The 12,961-nt window shown below is 40.3% G+C and overlaps 1 long non-coding RNA gene across 1 annotated transcript in view; it reads left to right on the top strand.

Annotated features, from left to right (window-relative positions):
* The first annotated feature begins 228 nt into the window (after positions 1–228).
* Positions 229–12,961, top strand: part of LOC127047868 (uncharacterized) — a 47,971-nt gene continuing 35,238 nt past the window's right edge. Inside the window, exon 1 of the long non-coding RNA XR_007773493.1 lies at positions 229–306. This is a non-coding gene — a long non-coding RNA (uncharacterized LOC127047868). The remainder of the gene's footprint in view (positions 307–12,961) is intronic.

The raw sequence follows: 12,961 nt of genomic DNA, 5'->3' as shown, positions 1-12,961 counted from the left end.
TATGAGGAATTCCTCTGGACACACATGGAAGAGGCTGTGTCAGGGCTAATTAGGAAATGATCATATGGGACTTATGTCTAGATGTGAAAGAAAAGAAAATCTTACCCTATATATATCTAAGCCAAGAATGCCTGTCTAATTTAGTTTGAGAAGAGTAACGCTAGATAAATTATGCAAATAATTTGTTTTGCTAGGATTTTCTCTATCTTCAATCACATTTTAGGAAAACTTCTGTTTTGTGGGTAACTTGACACAGATGACCCCAGAGAGACAAGATTTTTTCTGCCTCTAAAGAGGATCTGGAGGGTAAGTCATTTCTGGAGACTAACTGCCTCTCATGATCTGTTTATACAGGGCATAGAAAGACATATTCCCTTCCCTTGAAGTGTATCACATAAGGGGTATAGCTAGCAAACATGGGTGGGGTAGGGGGAAGGGGAGCCTAAAGACCAGAGAGAATATGTGAATTGGTAAGAGTGCAGGTGACAAGTTCAAAAACATACACAAATTCTCAACTGCACAAGGAGGGGAAGGGCTAAGTTGCCCCTAATTTTGTATGACATGGTAGGAAAATATTATCTTATTTTTAAAGACAGCCTTTTTCATGATGTTTTGCTGGACTTTTCAAGACCAGGAAAGACATGTGAGAAAATAGGGTGGTGGCTGAAAATCTGAGTTCAATTTGAGTTTTGAATGAAGCTCCAAGTCAGATGGTGGTGATGTTATGGCAGTGCCCAGAAAACACAAACAGGATTGAAGACTTATTGTGGTAGGATGTGTATGATGATGTAGAAGTATTTTATTTAGCTCTAATATGGATCAAGCTAATTTGTTGTGACATCTGAAGGATAGGTTAGGATTATTCAGCCCAATGTTAAATCTTACTTGCCAGAACTCTTAACTTCTTCACTTACAAATTTGTAAATGTTACACAAATTTGAAAATTTCAAACAAATGTTAAAATAGGAACTATCTGGAGTGAATTTTACACTTAATGAAAGTGAGCTTCTTCTAGAACAAGTGCATGCTGGCCTTTTCTGGCCAAAGCATGAAAAATAACACTTGGATTCTTAATAACTGACTGTCTTTAGATGCTTGTGTCTTCAGCTTCCAGTCCAAATAACAAGTAGTAACGAATGCCACCTTGAAGGTCGACTGCCAAAAGAAGTCAGAATGGCAGCCGCACACTAGTATAAATGTATATTGTTTGGGTTTTTCACTATCATTTCTGTGAAAGCAATGGAAATGCTATAAAAAATAATGCTAGGAATAGGCAATGTGTGTTTTTATTTATGACAAACCACAGATCCAAGAGTCATAAAGGAACAATGGTCACCTGTTAACTTATTGACATTTTGTCTGATAGACTAGAGCCCTGAATCCTATTACAAATTTCATATCCATCCACATATAGATAAATCAGTCATGCTGTGGATGCTTGCTGACTGGTTTATTACTTGTTAATAAAGATTTCAATTATAGAACTATTAGAAGCAAAGAAAAATAAATACTATGATCTAGTTAAAATGCCATTTGAAAGAATAACTGGTCAGAAAACAAGTGTAATAAAACTGATTTGTTTGAAATGTTAAATTATCTGCCACTGCCTGGTCTAAAAATGTAGTTTTGGTTTTTGTTATACTATATCTTAAATGTGCTAAAATGCTAAACTGTGTAGTCTGTGTATATATAATTTTATGATGCATTATTAATGGATGCTGTGCTGTACAGAATCACAAGATTGGGGACATGCGGGAACAAGTAATTTAATTTTGCAAAAAAGTTATTACTATACATAATGTGGTTGTAATGATTCTTTTCACAATTATTTGTTATGCATGTATATATGCCAAATATTTTAGAATCAATAGACTACTTTTAAAAAGTGCACAGAAACACTTGTGTGGTTATAATGTACTGTATATCTGTGCTGGCAAAAATCATATTACATATCTGTTAAACCATCAGATAATGATATTAAAATGTAAAGTGGAAAAAGAGCTCAGATTTTGGAATCTTTTAAAATGGGAAAATAACTAATATGGAAGCTGGCCAAATAACCTGTGCTGTCACAGTTCACTGCCTACTTTCTGCCCTCCTTCATATGACTGCTTTGAACTGAAGTAAATTAAAATGGCTGTACACACAGGGAGGGGTTCATAAATTACCTGAATTGTTCTTATTGTGATTGTAAAACCCATGCTTTGCAGGTGGGTATCCCACAATGACTTATACTATGAAACTTTTTCTATCTTCCTCTCTCTTTATATTCCAATAGTTTTAATATATATACATAAAAATATACAGCATTAGAAACCCTCTACCATGGCTTCATATTTACATAGTAAAATAAAGCCAGTTTTATTAACATTGACAATCTTTAATAGTTTTGCTTAGAGAATAACTGGATGGCTGTTCTTGAAGTGAAAAGTACCTCTTCCTCCTTAATTTACCTGTTTGTGTTCAGATGAGGTAATGTACCTCTACCCTCCACGCTAAACTCAGGCTCTGACCCAGATTTAAGCCCAAGCCCCCCTTCTATCCTCTCAAAAATCAGTTTGACCTTGGTCAGCAAGCACTCAGGACCCGGGTCATAGAACCCTGCTGGTGAATGGATCAAAGTGTAAGTGTCCGAGCCCTGTCATTTTGCAATGTGGATGCAACTCCAGCCACTGACCTGTCAGAAGGTCTGCATAATGCAGCATGGATGTGCAAATGCAGCTCTGAGACTTCGGTCCAATAATTTTAAGCTGCGATCAGGATCGGTTCTAGGCACCAGCAAACCAAGCACGTGCTTGGGGCAGCACACTTCCAGGGGTGGCATTCTGGCCATCCTTTTTTTCCCCAGGAAAAATCCAACAATGTAAGAAGAAAAAAATGCATGAAGATCAAAAAAATCTCCAGTAGTGTGATAGGAGCATGACATGAAAAATACTGTCATGTCCTGACAGTCACTAATAATGTGAACATGCATAAATGTGTAAATGTTAATGGTGATTGATTAAATCAGGAATCATAATTATTTGCATGTACTGTGCCTCCCTATCAGCGCCATTCGTGCCAATTTCCATGTCGTGTTGGTGCCAGTGATTATAGGGCTAAAATGCTGGGAGTAGAATTGTATGATGAATTAATAGCTTCATCGGAGCTAATAAGTCCTTAAAACTTTTCCTTTAAAAGTATTAAGTATCAGAGGGGTGGCAGTGTTAGTCTGGATCTGTAAAAGCAGCAAAAAGTCCTGTGGCACCTTATAGACTAACAGAAATTTTGGAGCATGAGCTTTCGTGGGTGAATACCCACTTTGTCGGATGCATGCATCTGACAAAGTGGGTATTCACCCACGAAAGCTCATGCTCCAAAACTTCTGTTAGTCTATAAGGTGCCACAGGACTTTTTGCTGCTTTTAAAAGTATTAGAATTTATAGCAAGAAATGGTTTTTTTATCCCAAACACTGTTATAGCATTACTCATTCTTTTAACTTTACCAGTATCAGTGCCTTCTGGTGAGCACAGTTTCTCAAAACTGAAATTACTAAATTATTTGAGGTCCACCATTTCTCAATCATTTGTCAGGACTCACATTAATTTCAACTGAAAGTACCATTGCAAAAAAAAATTTGATTTCACTGAATTATTAAAAGACTACACAAGTATAAAAACCAGAAACATTCAGTTCATATAAATTTTAATTTATGAGAAACTGGGTATATGAAGTCTGCAAGCCCTGATACTGCAGGCTTACAATAGTCAGAACAGTATGCTGTTTTTATCATATATGCTGTAATATGTGTACATGTACATTCACACAGACTGGAGTGAGCCAACAATAAAATGGTATGTTGCTTACATATCTTCTTGCATTTGTTAGTTTGTCTTTGGCTTGGAGGGCTATTTTCATATAACTTTTTGTTCTGAAATACTTTAAGGCAAGAAAATCTCTATTTATTGTACAGGGCCAAATCCTAACATCTGTACTTGGTTTTTATTGATTTATTATACAAAAATTTTTTAACTGAATTCAGTGAAATTTTGCTTGCAAAAGAACGTCAGGCCACTCATTCATGCCTGTGTGTGAACCTACATGAGTGTTAAAAGGAAAGAAATGTCCAGACGCTTTTTCCTTACAGAAATTTCTTCACAATCATTCTAGCAGGAAGTGTGTGATTCCTAAGCAACAAACCACAAGTGGTCAAGGACATCCGTACAGATCTTTGGGCATCAGCTCTTTGTATGTGTTTCAGCTCTGCCCCTCTTCCCACTGCAGTTCTGACCTTATTCATTGGCAGCACAGTTTCAGTGGAGCCAGGCTGCAACAGTCATTCTTGTCATCTGCAATTGTAACTGACCCTCTTTTATAGGGGGAATCCCACTGTGCAATTCTTAGGGCATGGAAATGTAATACAACTTCAGCCTCCCTGAGTTCTACATTATCACTGGGGATCAAACTGTCCTCTGACCCATTCCACCTACAGGCACTGGCATAGATCTCCAAAGTATCCACTGATTCCAAGCAGGAGTGCAGGGGAGTACACATTGATGCAGGTGGCTGAGCCCCCGATCCCTTCCATGCAGAAAGAGGAAAGCTGTGTGCAGAGGATCAAGTGCTCTCAATGTATACAAGTAAAGGGGACCTAAAACAGGTTTAATAGGATAACTGCCTGCATACAGTTTTAAATGAGAATAGTGTAAAACAGAAGCTAAATCTAAATGCAATTAAAATATGAGAGAGATCAGGAACAATTACCAAAGGTGGCATTTCTAAATCCTAGATGCTTCACTGGCAACTTTATTTCTAACAAAATATTGCTAATATCCATAGCAAGAACTACTTGATAGAATACTTAAAGTATAGAATGTCCTTGGAGGTGGAGAAAGGAGGAAAAAAATTCAATAGAAACACTACATCTTTTTATATACTATGGTCCTCAATAGTCACCTAATTTCTTTTAGACTACTGATTAATCCTCCTAGAGATCAAAATGATCAGTGACTTGGAATAGTTTCTCTCCCAGCAGAGCAGAAGAGCCTGCTAAAGGCAGGAAAAAAAAAGATGACTTAAATGTCCTAGGGGGAATCAGAATACTAAGATTAGCAAGGATATGTAGGACTGCTAGAAAATCACAGATGCCTTTACAAAAAGAAATGGTTGAAGCCTTGTCTAAATCTTCTCAAACCAGCAATCTAGGCCTGAAGTATTCTCTCTGTCTGTGTATCTGTACAGCTCTTTATATATTTATCTATCCATTTATGCACATATATTCAATATAGATTAATAAATATTCAGTGTTAATTTGTGAATATATTATGTTTGCATATAGAATTGGCCTTTGGAGACTGCCTATGGTGCCATTGGCTTCCTGATTTTAGAGACCAAGAAATTCCAAGGCTAATCTCTGCATTCACTTATATATAGGAAAGTTTCTAGTTTTTTTTCCTTGCAAAAATATCTTGAAAGCTATAGTACCGGGTTTTGATCTTTAGTTGATTTTTGTAAAGATCATGCATTATTTATGGTTGACACCAGAGTGACCTAAGTTTGTCCTTTTGAGCCCACTAATTTACAGCCATGGATTCCCTGAATTTAGGGAAGGAGAACTAAACCAGTTCAAAGTCTGTAGAAGGGGTGGTGGTGCTGCTGCTGCTGCTGCTGGGACTAGGGTGCTACAACACTATCCCAGCTGTTGGCAAACAACTTGTGATGTATCTGGCAAGGCTTTGAAGCAGAGCCCAGAACTGGAGTGCAGAGCAGTTCCAGGGCAGTGGAGCTGCAGGTTTTTGCCTGGAGCTGGAGCAGAGCCGGAGCACCGCTCCAAAGCCCTGGTATCTGGTTTGTCTGCTAATCATAAGTAGAGACAGTTCAATAACATGTGAGGCATTAGGAGTCTGGGACAAGACAGGCTGAAGGGCCTAGGGGCAGAATGGGAGTCAGGTTTGAATGGGGTATGAGCAGAGGGTTCTGTAATGCCTAGGGTGACCACGTATCCCATTTTGGCAGGGACAGTCCCATTTTAAAGCCTTGTCCCAGCCATCCTGACTTTTTGACAAAAGCGGGCATTTGTTTCGTTTGCACTTGGCAACTTGATCAGTTAGCAAGAGCAAACGGGACAAATGCCCGCCTTTTGCAAAACAATGTGGTGCAGAGGAACGTGCAGGAGGATGAGCAGCAATGGCAGCCTCACACAGGTGTGGTGGCAGGGCTTTGGTGGGGGGATAGGCAGGACTCAAGTGAGCAGCGCTGCTAGTCCCAGCCTCGTGTGGGGGTGGGGGACAGGCAGGACTCGGGCAACTAGCTACGCCAGCCCTGCACAGCAAGCAGGGCTCTGGCCAGCCCTGTGTGGGAAGAGGGGCTCAGGCGAGTGGCTCGGGCCAGCCCTATGTTTGTGGGGGCAAAAGCTTGGGCTAGCCCCACACAGTGTACCATTTTCCCTTTGGGAAATATGGTCTCTCTAGTGAAACCTCAAAAAGTGGAATAGGATCCAGGATTCCTGAGTCCCAACGCTTCTGTCCTATCTAGCAAATAACTGTGAAACCCACTTGCAAAATGTCTGTCTCCAACCTCTCTAGTGATAGCAACATTTAGGTGATAGGAATCTTCAGCTGTTACACCATACTTTGTTACCTCATGTGACAGAGGAATGCACTGTTGATCTAAAGATTCCAACCTTGCTGATGTGAGAGGTCAGTTTGGTTCTGCTTGATTGTTGTGTTTTTATTTTTGGTAAAATTGTTAAAGACTTAAGATATTACATCAATAATAAGCTAGGAAATGCCTGAATGATGGTTGCCTGTGAAATGCTCCCATGTGAATTTGCATTATGATACAGCCTTTAATTATGTGATTATATACTATTTTTTTTTTGCGTGCAGGATAAATTGTGTTCACTGAATGAACTCAATCCTCATCCATCAATGTTTAAGTAGACCTTATTTCCTGATTTTTTGCATGCTTAACTTACTAACCTTCATGTTCTTTCAATGTATTTTTTTGGTATGTAATATATGTATGGGTTAAAAGAGAGAAAATACTATGGTGGTGATTACTTAAATCTTGCCTTTAAGGTGGGCCCATGCATGAAGTTTTCTTGTAGCTACAATTTTGATGAGAGAGGAACAGCTGAAGGGAGCCCCACAGAACTGATACCCCAAAATGGCCTTTTGCTTTTTCGGGTAACCTGGGGATATAAAGAGGTTGTGAGTGGCCAAAATCTCTGCTTTTTGTGTATGAAGGCAAACTATATTTACACTGCACAGAAAATCTGGGACGGAATTTTGTGTAGCTTATACAACAAACCTCATGGGCCTTCCTACCACCATTTCTTTTCTGTTGGAGAGGCAGCTGGACCCTATAATTTTACATTTAGCCTTCACTTCTGCTATTGTGTATTACCTTTTATTTTTTGCCAATCTGTGTGGGATTTATAATTAATTCAAACAAAAAATCATTAACCTTGAATAAAATTAGCTAGACTGCATGTCTTCCACAAACACACTACCCTTCTCTCATTCATTCCCTTTCAACTCTTCCCTTCTACCACTCATAGCCCCATATCACCAACCTCTTCCTGAACAGCCAATAGTCACCCTGAAACTTCAGCCTTGTTTATTGGTTTTATGTGTTTGTGTTTTGATGATTAATACAATTTTAATTAGTCTTTCATAAATTACATTGTTCTATTCCTGATTTTATATTGGTAAGTATAATGGAGGTATGGTGACATGGAGTATAATGGAGATTGTTCATGGTATATATGTCGTAAATGGGGGATCATTGTTCGTATTTGTTTAAAACATGATATTTGTTTCTTTGCAAACGTCACAGGACTGAAATGTGACTGGAGTGTTTATATAGATGATGGATTGTCCAACTCATGGGACAGCAGCACTGAGAGAAGACCTACAAACACTGATGCCTCAATTTAGAGAGACTTTGCTCCCCTGGCACAACAAGAGACACTGTAAGAAATGTGAGGAAACTAGGGCAAAAATCAGAAAGAGACTTTTCCAAAAATTCCTCTGCAAAAATTAGTAAGTATTTTTGGAGTCGGTTAGCAAGTATAGAAATCAGACTTATAATGCAAATCTGGCTTTGATTTTCCACTATGGAGCGGCCAAGCTATGATTGTTCCATAAAGGGACTATAAGGTGGTTGCAAAATTGGTTGAAATTCCATACTCAAAAAGTAGTTCCCAATGGTTTACTGTCAAACTGGAGGGATCTATCTGGTAGAGTCCCACAAGGGTCTTTGCTGGGTTCAGTACTAGTCAATATTTTCATTAATCACTTGAATACTGGAGTGAAGAGTATGCTTTTAAAATTTGCAGATGACATCAAACTGGGAGAGGTTGGACGTACTTTGGAGGACAGGGTTAGAATTGACAAATTTGAGAATTGATCTGAATTCAACCAGATGAAATTCAATAAAGACAAGTGCAAAGTATTACTTTTAGGAAGAAATAAAACAAATGCACACCTATAAAATGGGAAATAACTGGCTAGGCAGTAGCACTGGTGTAAAGGATCTGGAGGTTATAGTGGATTACAAACTGAATATGAGTCGATGGCCACAAGCATGAGGTTTCAGCTACCATACTCCCTCCCCCTCCCTTTCCTTTTAATAGTGGCCTGCTCCAGGGCTGGCTCTATAGGCAGGGAGCTAACCAAGGAACTACAGCTCCCAGGGCCCTCTGCTGGTTCTCAGCTCCCAGGCTGGATCCTTGCCAACTGCTGCCCCTGCAAATGGGCTGCCCCAAGCAGCTGCTTGCTTTGCTGGTGCCTAGAGCCACCCCTGCTCACAGCTGTTGTTTGTGAATACCATAATAACTCATTTGTTGATTCACCAGACAGAGTAATGTACTCATGCAAATAGGACCTTTGTTCCATCCTTCTGTATTCATATTCTCTTTGTATATGCTTATATCTAACTGTATAAAATATAACTTTTAAGGAACCTACAAAACTAAATGTCTAGCAGCTATTTTTTAACTAAATTGAACAAAGTTGAATTAGAAACCATGGGCATAATCTAAAAATATTGTCTCAAAGACCAGCCTAATTCTCCAGTCAATTACATGAGTTTTACATTGGTGTGATATCACTGAAGTTAACAGAGTAATGATGACCATAAAACTGGTTCATGAGTGTGTCAAATCATGCTCTACGCATCTTAGAGATAAAGCAATGAAAAATATGTGCCTTCTGCTATGCTGCTCCACCTCCATGTAAGAACCTCCTCATCTTGATGGGCCAGGTTCAAACCTTCTCCTCATTCAAATCTCTCCTAAAATGTAATTTCTTTCCCAATGCCCATGCTAACCCACATCAACATCCTTCTCCACCTCAGCATTATAAAAGATATTAAAAAAGGAAGGTTAAATAATATATTAAAAACCTATATCTTTTCTCTCTGTGTGCTGTCGTCTCTGCCCTGTTGTCTTTACTCAGAACATGGACTATCAATATTTATGACATGCATAGCACCAACTCATTGGCTTTCAACAAGCAGTACATATAATAACAAAAAAATCCATCAATTGAAGCTCTAGTTCAGTTTTCCCTTTATATTTCTCTGATTAAATGTTTAACATGACTGTAAAGTTACCTATCTGGTGTACAGTAAAGTGGACTAATTGTATAGAGATGGTAGATTGCATGCCATGGGTGGTGCTTTGATGTCTTTCTGCAAATGGCAGAAGGTGGTGTCACTGGTCCACTTCTGACATTTCACATGAACGTTATGACTGGTTAGCAGATAGTGAGGTGATATTTCTAAAGACAAGGATTAAATTCTCTTGAGCAAGTATGGAGTTATTGAGAGTGGTGGTGGTGGTTCTTATGACGTGACAGAGGTTGGGAATAAAGGATAATGCCCTTCACTGAGAACTAACATCCAAGTCTGCATGAAAGTGGGTTGATCACCAGGGATGCCTCGATCTAGGATATTCAGAGGTTTCTGTATGCAGTAGCCTGCATAGGTATGCATCCTTTAGAATAGTCTGAGCCCTGATAGAGTCTTTGATTTCAGAGGGTTGGATAAGCCTGGGACAGTTGAGCATGGAAAGCAGGGTGAGAAAAAGAGCTGGGGGGTGGGTGCTGCTTCCTTCTTTTCACTGGTGTTAGAAGAATTTGCCTTGAGGAGTTATCCTGTTACAATTACAAAGTTTTATGAAAGTTGTTACTACTTTTTCCTAAAAATCTGAATATTCATGTAAGTCCTCATTGGCCATTTTGCTATTTGAAGTATGGAGGTACAGAGGAGCATCCAGTTTAAAATAGCAGAAGAGAACACTTTAATGTATGATTATTTTTCTTTTTTGTATCACTGTCAAGAGTGCCAAAATAATTGCTACATTTACTGTATTATTCCTCACTGTATTCCTTCTCATTTAGTTGAGGCTTAAATATTACAACCCATATTCATCACTTGATGTAAGTGTTAAGCACTCTCCTAGATTAAATGCCTGGAGTATTTAGCTTACACAATGTTTCTACTCTTTGGTCATGAAAGTCTTAAATTTCTGTTGACTAAAGGAAATTATCAGGGGTGGCACATGGTATAGATAAGGTCTAGAAAATGCAGTCTGAGTATTACATATATGCTGTGGTGAAGTAACCTTGTTTATGGACAATTACAGAGGTGTCCAGGTTAAATTACCTCCATTCCTACTTAAGTGTTTTGCTCCTGAGAATTAAGCAAAGAGAAGTGTCTTAGTCCTAACCATTCCTTCCAAACACCAGTGCTTGTGGAATTATAGATCATCCAGCATATTTATGTCTTGTTTAAATATATGGTATCTATTTATTTATTTGTACAATGCCTTGTTAAAAAAAACCAAAAACCAAAACTATTTATAAAACTTACCCAGTTATATTGAAGACTCCAACCTTTTTTAAAATGTAAGATAAAAGGCAATTAAAAACTTCCATTTGTTCTGTTACACAAGGGCACAGCAAAGGACCTTCAAGTGTATTGAAGCAAGTGAAGCTTTGGAGGGTCAAGTTTGTCAAGCAGAGTGCCCCAGGGGTTGGTCCTGGGGCCAGTTTTGTTCAACATCTGTATCAGTCATCTTGATGATGGGATTAATTGCAACCTCAGCAAGTTCACAGATGACACTAAAGCGGAGTGGGAGGTAGATATACTGGAGAGTAGAGATAGGATCCAGAATAAACTAGACAAATTGAAGGATTGGGCCAAAAGAAATCTGAGGTTCAACGAGGACAAATGGAGAGTCCTGCACTTAAGAAGGAAGAATCCCATGCACCGCTATAGGCTGGGACTGACTTGCTAAGCAGCAGTTCTGCAGAAAAGGACCTGGGGCTTACAGTGGACAAGAAGCTGGATATGAGTCAGCAGTGTGCCCTCTTTGCCAAGGAGGCTAACGGCATATTGGCTTATTATTAGGAGCATTGCCCGCAAATCGAGGGAAGTGGTTATTCCCCTCTGTGCGGCACTGGTTAGGCCACACCTGGAGTATTGCATCCAGTTTTGGCCCCCACTACAGAAGGGATGTGGACAAATTGGAGAGGGTCCAGCGGTGGGCAATGAAAATGATTAGGGGGCTGGGGCACATGACTTATGAGGAGAGGCTGAGGAAACTCATCTTATTTAGTCTGCAGAAGAGAAGAGTGAAGGGGGATTTGATAGCAGCCTTCAACTACCTGAAGGGGAGGTCCAAAGAGGATGGAGTTAGACTGTTCTCAGTGGTGGCAGATGACAGAACAAGAAGCAATGGTCTCAAGTTGCAGTGGCGGAGGTCTAGGCTGGATATTAAGAAACACTATTTCACTAGGAGAGTGGTGAAGCACTGGAATGGGTTACCTAGGGAGGGGGCAGAATCTCCATCCTTAGAGGTTTTTAAGGCCTGGCTTGACAAAGACCTGGCTGGAATGATTGGTTGGTGTTGGTCCTGCTCTGAGCAGGGAATTGGACTAGATCTCCTGAGGTCTCTTCCAACCTTAATATTCTATGATTCTATGTCCTATGCTTTATTCATTTTTGCAGTGAACAGAGTCAGGGAAGCAGCAAAGGCTTCCTGCTTCTTTTGTTGCCTAGTGTAGCAGGTATGTGGCCTCTCTTCCCATCAGTCTCGGAGGGAGGCCATGCTACCTCACTATATTTTTGCCTATATTATAAGTACAATGCTTAGCAAGGGAATTAGTCTTTGGCATCCTGACTCAGGCAGAAGCAACCTAAACAGTCTGGAAGGAGCTCTGATTGGGCAGAGCAACTAATTAGTCTTCCGCTTGGTCTCCTGGCTAAAACACACAATACATCAACATTCTGTAAAGTGTTCTGATCCCCTGGGTGGGGCAGAGCAAGTAAGAGTCTTTTGTTTTGTCTCCTGGCTCTGGCAGATAGTGGACAAACACAGGCATCTGGGCCTAAGGTGGGTAGGTGGCCATCGCAGGGATGGGGTTGGTCACAGGGATGGGGGAACCCGGCGCACACTACTCTACCAGGTCCCAGCCCAGGGCTCTACAGTGGTTGGTGATCCCATCACTAAATCAGCAGGGATCTTTCCAAAACACACTGACTTGTTTCTTGGCAATATAACCAGACTACTGTCTGGTTTCCCTGGGCCACTTCCTGCTACCACTTCAAGTGTACCTCTTGTCTCCTAGATTTCCTCAATCTCCCTGGGGTACAACCGGTAGCAATACTAGTAATTCCTCCAGGTGCTTGTCAGTTGGCAGTCCCAGCAACTCCTCTTGGTCCTTGACACTGTAGCACTCAGTCTTTGGCACATAGCTTGGCAGCAGGTGGGAGACATCTGCTTTCTTCCCTGGCTCTTGCACAACTTAGCTGTAGGTCCCACCTTTTAAGCATCCTGTCCCACCCCTCTGCTTCTGGCTGGGAGTAGGGGACATGACTGCTTTGGCTCTATCCACCAGGGAGGGTGGTGTAGTCCTTCCCCATTAGTCTTTGAGGGAGGCTCCGCTGCTTCACTACACCCAGGTTTCTTTA

Source organism: Gopherus flavomarginatus, chromosome 3 (genome assembly GCF_025201925.1).
Source record: "Gopherus flavomarginatus isolate rGopFla2 chromosome 3, rGopFla2.mat.asm, whole genome shotgun sequence".
Classification (NCBI taxonomy): Eukaryota; Metazoa; Chordata; order Testudines; family Testudinidae; genus Gopherus; species Gopherus flavomarginatus.
This window is presented reverse-complemented; position numbering and strand designations above follow the sequence as displayed.